The following is an 8,100-nucleotide window of genomic DNA, read 5'->3' as shown; positions in this document are numbered from 1 at the left end:
GGATACAACTGAGGGCTGAAAATAAAACCACAGCAATCCAGTGCATAAAGATCAATGGTTCGTGCTCATTTCTGATATGAAGGAAGCATCAGCTGAAGCTAATAGATTGGAGAAACACAAAAAGAGGCATTTAGGTGGCATTAGGTTTCCTTTGCTGTTACAGAATGCTCTTGAAGATTTTTGTAATTGGGAGAAAGGAAGAAGAGACACAAAAAAACAAGACCAGAGGAAGGGCTCTGCACCACACTTATAAGGCGGTTTGGTGGCAATGCAAGAAGGGCCAGGTACTGTTCCAATGGTGAGGACATGGAAAGCCATCTAAGCTGTTCAGGCCCATTCTCCATCCTTCTCTTAGAACATTCCAACAAATACCAAATTATCCCACATGCTGCCTCGGCAAACGAGTTCTTTTATCCAGAGATTAATTCCTGCCTCAGAGGAAGACCTTGATTCAAAACAATGGGTACAGAGCCAGTTCAACACTGGAGTCTTAATTTGCAGGTGCCACGTGTTCTTTTGGCATCCTCTGCTGGCAGGAAAGGCCAGTGAGTTGAGGGCCAGAAAAACAGTCAACTTTAAAATGATCTGAAGATGGGAAGAGACAAGGGGGAAAAACTTTGAGCTGATAAAATCAGAATTCTTCAGTCCCTTTTGTCCCACAGTGGTCTTTTTTTGGATTGTATGTCAGTAACAAAACAAGTGCTATCTTTTGTGGTCTCCTCTCTGTGTGTTCTTGGTTGCACAGACATATTCTACTAACTCCAACAAGAGAAACTTTTCCAGCAGCACATCTCTGGTTGCCATCATTGTTTCTAGTTAGTTTTACTGCATCTTCAAATCTACATCCTAATTCCAAGCTCTCTGATTAATATCATAAAAAATTCCTGTCACTGCTTATACAGTTGTCCTCTTTTGAAAAGTTTCAAGTTGTTTTAAGGAAGTTGCTTTAAGGAAACCAGCAACAGCAGATTTTATATTTTCAAAGGTTAATATCTAGTCATATTCCATATATTGCATTCCTCAAAAATTGCTGAATACCTTCAGTGGAGTAAAGCATGATCTTCCAGATCCTTAAGACAAACTTCTAGCTGGGGCTTGCCAGCTCCAGTAAGTGTATGTCCACCAAACTCTTCAATGATACATTAGAAGAAGAGATATTAATATGCAAATATTTTAAGAATTCATTAGTATTAATACAAACATACAGACTAAAACAGAAAATGTCAGATCCCCAAACTGCTCAACCCCAAATATGCAAAAATGTAAGTAACTATCATCTCTGTATAGCTTCCAGCAGTGCTCCACACTCTTATCTCCTCATCAACAGAGTGGCTGATCTCCTCATCCACCAAAACACGGCAGACACGGCACAATGAAACAATGCAGGAAATGATGTGGTGAAGTATTAGCTATTTAATTAACACTGAAACTTCATGGGAAATTCAGAGTAGTCAACTGAACTTCCTGCATTCAGTGGGACGCTACAACTTACACAAAACTTCTGTTACCTGTTTGTTTGCTTTTTTTTTTCCCTAAAAAGAGGAAGAAAAGAAAACACACCAAGGTTTTTCTGATTAGAAGGTCTTGCTTACCTGAAACACAGTAAACCACAACAGGGGCACCATCAGTGACACGGAAATCTGCTGAACCTTGAAAGGAGAAGCCAACACTTCCAGAGGAGTCAGACAGGCTAATCAGAAACCTCAAGCCTTCTCCATAGTGTTTGATGAAGGCTAAGTCAGAGTTCATACATAAAGAAATCATCCTGTAAGGGAAGATGATTCCTTTTAATAATTCGCTACTTTCAATAATTTCATTCTTTTAAAATCTGCAGTGATTTGGCATCTATACTTGCTCTGCTACAGTGCCAGCACTCCTTGATGTACTTAGAAGACAAAAAACATAAGATCTCAGTATTTCAGTTCTAACATTCTCAAGATCTAGAAATCTGCTTTGGGTGTATCTGGATTTTTATTCAAAATATACTAAAATGTCACAGCATTACGTCACTGTCAGACATGAAGAATCATGCTTCAGATGACTTTATAACTCATCAGCTTTGCGCGTATCATAGATAGGTAATATTAACAGACAGAGGAAAATAACACATGAAAGAGACAAGCAAGCAGACTTGATTGTTACGTATCTTTCTTGTTCTAATGCTGGACTTCTTGACTCTGATCACTCAGATGTGGTCTACTGTGAAATGTGGCTGATGGGGAGGAAAAAAAATACCCGAGTTTGCTTTTACAGTAAGTCTGTGACATTTAAACTTACAACATTGATTTTATATTCAGTCTAAAGAAGAAATGAAGTTGTTCACAATGTTAAGCTTAGTACTGTTAACAGTTGTTCCTATTTTTTATGACATGATTTTCTAAGGATGAAGAGCAGAGGTAAGACTCAGTTTTTAGTATCACAAAACAAAGACCGCACAAAAGTGGAGAATTCGCCTCGAGAGGCAGAACAGCTCAGCTCTGCCAAGTGTTAGGAGGGCTCAGCACGTACTACTGCAAAACAGCTCACCTGGTAATTGCCAGGTATTAAACACGTGACAACTTAGCAGGTCTTACCAATCAGGGCTTGTCTCATTTTGTACTGAGTTACCTGCAGGTCACAGGACAGCAGTCCAGGTGGTTATTTCTGCAAATCCTTTCAGTGCAAGAAAAGAGCAGAAGTGGGAGGAAAAACGACGGGGAATATTAAACACACACCAAAATCACACCCCACATCACCTGCTCCAATGGAGAAAAACACCAGAACAATTAAAAAAGCTGCACATCTCTGCATAAGTTGCAACTAACACAGAAAGAAAAACATGCATTTCTACCATTGCACCAACAGATGTTTCCAGCACAGTCTGGGTCTGAATGATGGATCTGAACACCCGGAGCTGGAGACTAAGGCTCCATCTGCAGCCCATACCTCTGCACATATATGTTTGCTGCATCCCTGGCACTAGGATCAGGGATGTTAATCAGGAATAAAGCAAGGCCGTTACGACTGTGAAGCTTTCAGCATGGAGGAAGCTTCATTGCCAAGAACTGTGCAAAATCACTCACCCTGCTCTGGCAAGCCCCAGACCTTTCCTTCCCAGCAGCTTCCACACATGGAAGAATTAAGGTCCAAGTTGGATTCTTACTTTCAGCGTATTTGGCTGCAAACTGATCTGGACAACCATTTAATTTATTAGGATTGCAGAAATTAATTATTATTAAAGTCAATATCAAATTCACTTGAAAAAAATCTACAAGCTTTACTAGGAGTTACTTCTTTTTTTTTTTTTTTTTTTTTTTTTTTTAGGTCATTGGTGAAATCATTAAACAGCATTACAACACAACAAACTTGTTCCAGGTGATCATTCTCTTTACCTGATTAATTCACCTGCAATTACTGCTTTGAAGCTAGAAGGCACTCATAGGCCATCCTCAGTAAAGCAAAAGCTAACAAGGAGCCAGGATAGTCTGAATCAGTAGGATAGTAACAGAATCTGACCCAGATGTCTTTGCTGAGTGAGGTTCTTACTGAAGACATTGAAAAATATTTTACAAGATTAATTTCCTACTGCCATCACGGTATGTCACTCAGTTTTATTGGGATTATGCCACCATTCTTCATTGCTTTACTCACTATGTCCTAGATAAATATAACTGTGTTCGCTTCTAGAATGAACTTCAGGACAATGCACTTCTGCCTTCTCAATTCCTGCTGCAACATTTATTTTCAAAAAAAAAAAAAAAAGAGGAAAATAATTAGCAATACTCTCCCTAAATGGTCGGTAATAACATCAGTAGTTCAGATGAAGCTAATGCTGACAGCCCAGCACACATTTGTTACATGGGTATATTTAAGAGCATAACACTGCTGGCTGTCTTTGCATTCACTCCGCCCCATCACAGCAAGTTGCTCTTGCTAATACAGCTAGGTAATCCATTCTTAAGTTTCTACTAATTAACTTGTTAATAAAATAAATAATATTACAAAAGATAAAGTACTCAGTTCCAGCGTTAATATTCATTTCTCGCTAGGCCTTTCCAGAGAAACTCCAGGAATGTGTTTTAGTAGATAAGCACGACCCGTTTCCAAACATTTTATTTACCACTTTATTTATCCAAATTCCAAATCAGAATTTACCATTTACACCATTCTGCAATGGGAAGAGACATTGGCATCACACCAACTTTTGTTGCAAAGACAACTGAAAACACAAAGCTGGATTAAAAATCAATAATCATTTTAATTTAAGACGTTTTTCATTACAGAGCTGGGACAGAGCTTCGTATCTGTTCACTAGAGAGCAACCAAATTGAAATTATCTTTCTATGACTACGGCATGAGGAGCTTCTGTCAACAATGGGGAGCAAAAATGAAGGAGAAGGAAGCATTATGTACGGATGAGAGAAACATCATTGTTGTGTTTCAAGCAGAATATCGCTTTTGCCACCGCAGATGGACAGCAGCCCTTCCCAGCTGGCTGCAGCAATTTGTATAACCCACACTGCAGCTCATCCCTGGTGCTTGTTAACATCTCTGGTCTTCCTCTTCTGCAGGGCACTTCTTTGTGAACAGCAGTTCACATTCTTACGGTAATGACACGTCATGTAGCTTCAGCTCAGAAATACATTTTCTAAAAGCAAAGAAAAACAAAATATGCACTGAAGCTAACAGAGGTAACTGCACTGTTTCAGCAGAACATGGTACCAAATGCACAAAAGAATAAAAGAGAGAGGTTCCAAAAGCATTAATTAATCATCAAGAAATAGAAAGATGCATGTGTATCTGCTTATCACAGGAAGCGGCTGGTAAATTCTGATTCACTGGAATAAAAAAAGACATTCAGAGCAGGTGAAACATGTCACCAGAATGGCTGCTAATAAAATAATAGGACAGGCTTGCTAAAGAGAAAAAATAACAAACACATACACAGAATCATAGAATCTGCGAGGCTGAAAAACTCCAAGATCAACAAGTCCAGACACTGACCTGACTGAGCCCCATCACTTAGCAATGCCCCTCAACGCTTCGCTGCCACTTTCTCACAGTGTTCCCTGTTGCACCTTAGTGGCATTTCCAAAATCTATTGTAAAGATCAGACAGGAATACTATTTTCTTTTAAAGCAGAAAATCACAGAATCATTGAGATTGGAAAAAGATCTTCCAGCCCAACCATCAACCTTGTTTCAACATCTCTAACGCATCAGCTCTTACACTGAGGGGAGAAATACAGCCAGCACAAATACAGTGTGAACACATAACGAGGTCACAGCAAAAATCAGTGATACGATTTCACACTTGCACAGAGAAATTGTGGTTTGGTACTCACAAGGATCAGTCTGCAGTGTTTTGTAGGACACCGCTGCACTGTTTTGCATTCCATGTAACTCACAGGCTCATTCATTCTGTCTTTTACAACTGAGACGTAACAAAAGATGCCACACATCTCCATTCTGAGACCTGCATTGTTCTGGGGTTGCTTATTCCAGTATCAGTGGTGGCACTGCTTCTTTTAGCGTGTTTAGAAACATTTCTTTCAGAGCAGTGTTCTACTACTGGACAGACACCTTAACCACTCTTTCATTCTCTCTGTCTCCTCCAAAGCCAAACGAATCAGGGTGTGTGACTACAGCAAGAAACAGCCAGATTTATCAACAGCAGTTTGTAACCTGCTCATTTGGGCAGCTGCTCTTGGGAAAGCAGGAAATTTTATTTCCAGTCACAGTGGCAGGATACTTGCACATACGAGGGCACTAAGCATCTGAATTACTGATGTTTCAGTGAGGAAGTATACCTTCCCTTCTAGAAATGGGGAACTTCCATGAGAAAAGCTGACCAGATCCAGGTCAGACCATCCTTCGTCAGCATCTGTGCACTGTGGCACTGAGTATGATGCATATTCAACACATCAGCCCCCTCAAACACTCAGTTTGGTAGGAGGGAGTTGAGGAGGAAACATCCCTCCCACTGTAAGCAAAGATCAGGCTTGTGATCACCTGAGGAACCTGAACAGCCAAAAGTCTATGGGTCTTGATGAGATGCATTCTGAGTCCTGAGGTAATTGATCTAGTTGCCAAGCCACTCTCTATATTTGGACAGTAATGACAATCAGGTGAAGTCCCTGCTGAATGGAAAACAGGTAACATCACACCCATTTTTAGAAGAACATGATTCTAGGAACTACTGACCTGCAACTCTGTGCTGCAAAGATCACAGAGCAGATCCTCCTGGAAGCTCTGGAACTCATGGAAGGCAGGGAGCCAATGCAGGAGAACCAGCATGGCTTCATGAAGTCCATGCTTAACCAATCTAGTGACCTTTTGTGATGGTGTCACTGCACCAATAGACAAGGGAAGAGCGACTGATGTCATCCATCTGGATTTCAGTAAGGCCTTTGACCCGGTATCCCACAACATCCTTCTCTTGAAACTGGAAAGATGGATTTGATGGGCAGGCTGTTCGATGGACAAAGAAATGGCTGCAGGATTGAGTCCAGAGCACGACTGTCAAAGGCTCAATGTCTGGATGGAGAATGGTGATGAGTGAGATCCCCCCAACACTCTTTTGCTTCTTAATCAGTGATTTCAACAGTGTGTTCGAGTGCGCCCTCAGCAAGTTTGCTGATGACACCAAGCTGTGTGGGGTGCGGCTGACACAGCAGCGGGATGGGGTGCCATCCAGAGGGACACTGAAAGGCTGACCAGTAGGTCCAGGTGAACTTCACGAGGTTTAACAAATCCAAGTGCAATGTCTGCACCTGGGTTGAGGCAATCCTCATTACCAACACAAACTAGGGGATGAAACCTGGACGTAACCCTGCCAAAAAAGACCTGAGAATACTGCTGGATGGCATGCTGGACAGGAGCCAACAATGTGCCTTCATAGCTCAGAAAACCAACAGTGTCCTGAGCTGCACCAAAAGAAGGATGGCCAGCAGGGTGAGGGAGGGGATCCTACCTCTGCTATGTGCTGTGAGACCTCATCTGGAGCACTGCATCCAGATGGGGAGTGCTCAGTGCAGGAGAGACATGGAGCTGTTGGAGCATGTCCAGAGGAGGGCCATAAAAATAATCCAGGGGATGGAACACCTCTCATATGAGCACAGGCTGAGAGCTGGGGCTGTGCAGCCTGGAGAAGGCTGCGAGGTGACCTGATTGCAGCCTTCTAAAGGGGAGCTGCAGGAAAGAAGGGGACAGAATTCAGCAGGGTCTGCAGTGATAGAACAAGGGGAAATGGCTTCCACCTTGAAGAGATTAGGTTGGATATAAGGGCAAATATTTTTACAGTGAGGGTAGTGAGGCACTGGCACAGGTTGCCCAGTGATGTGGCTGATGCCCCATTCCTGGAGACCTTCAAGGCCAGGCTGGATCAGGCTCTGGGCAACCTGATGGAGCTGTGGTGTCCTTGTGCATTGCAGGGCAATTGGACTAGATGGCCCTCGGAGGTCCCATGCAACTCAAAGATTCTACGATTCACACACACATGCAGCCTTCTCCCAGCCCTCTAAGCAATGCATTTTGCTCCTGTGTTTATGATGGGCAAATTCTAAGAGCCAGGGGAAAAATAACAGAAACGCACCTTTTTCCAGTGGAAAGATTTCCCCACAGGAAGTGCTGAACACAGCAGCACCCCCTCTCCCAGCAACCACGCTCCTCGGTTACAACAACACAGCTCAGAGGATAAAACAAAATCCTCTCACAGCTGCCCGAGCCCGCGGTTTGCACTCAGCACCGCCTCCAGCCGCTCGACCAGCCCCGGCGCAGCGGGAGAACGGAGGCTCGGACAGCGCCATGCCGCTTCCAAGATGGCGGCCCATCATCCACCCTCAACTCGAGCGCGGGAAGGACGGCGCCGCCTCAGCGCTGCGGTAGGTGGGGGGAGGGGCGGGAGAAGGGAACGCAGCATGGCGGCGGGCACGAGCACGGTCCCTTCTCTCTGTGCCTGACGAGACGGCTGCCCCGAGGGGCGCGGGGCGGGGCTGAATGCGTCCGGCTTAACCGATAGCCCCATGGCTGCGAGAAGCAGCCGACCTGTTCGCTCGTCCTCTCACAGCTCCGGCGGGACGTTAGGTGGAGCCCTGCGCTCGCACAGCCAGTAGCGATTGGG

General features: G+C 43.6%; 1 protein-coding gene and 1 long non-coding RNA gene across 3 annotated transcripts in view; one reads left to right on the top strand and one right to left on the bottom strand.

Annotated features, from left to right (window-relative positions):
• Positions 1 to 4,076: 4,076 nt before the first annotated feature.
• LOC122175030 lies at positions 4,077 to 7,793 on the bottom strand. Of its 2 annotated transcripts, XR_006177296.1 has the most exons (3): positions 7,573 to 7,793; positions 6,183 to 6,515; positions 4,077 to 4,627 (listed from the first exon to the last, which is right to left on the bottom strand). It is a non-coding gene; the product is annotated as an uncharacterized LOC122175030 (long non-coding RNA). The 2 variants fall into 2 exon arrangements; XR_006177297.1 differs by lacking the exon at positions 6,183 to 6,515.
• A 13-nt stretch (positions 7,794 to 7,806) lies between these two features.
• The window catches only part of ST8SIA5 (ST8 alpha-N-acetyl-neuraminide alpha-2,8-sialyltransferase 5), a 60,512-nt gene continuing 60,218 nt past the window's right edge, over positions 7,807 to 8,100 (top strand). The window contains exon 1 of the mRNA XM_042862414.1: positions 7,807 to 7,861. The gene's annotated coding sequence lies outside the window, so the exon portion shown is untranslated. The remainder of the gene's footprint in view (positions 7,862 to 8,100) is intronic.

This window comes from Lagopus leucura, unplaced genomic scaffold (assembly GCF_019238085.1).
Source record: "Lagopus leucura isolate 7727_CA_CO unplaced genomic scaffold, USGS_WTPT01 Super-Scaffold_650, whole genome shotgun sequence".
NCBI lineage: Eukaryota > Metazoa > Chordata > Aves > Galliformes > Phasianidae > Lagopus > Lagopus leucura.
This window is presented reverse-complemented; position numbering and strand designations above follow the sequence as displayed.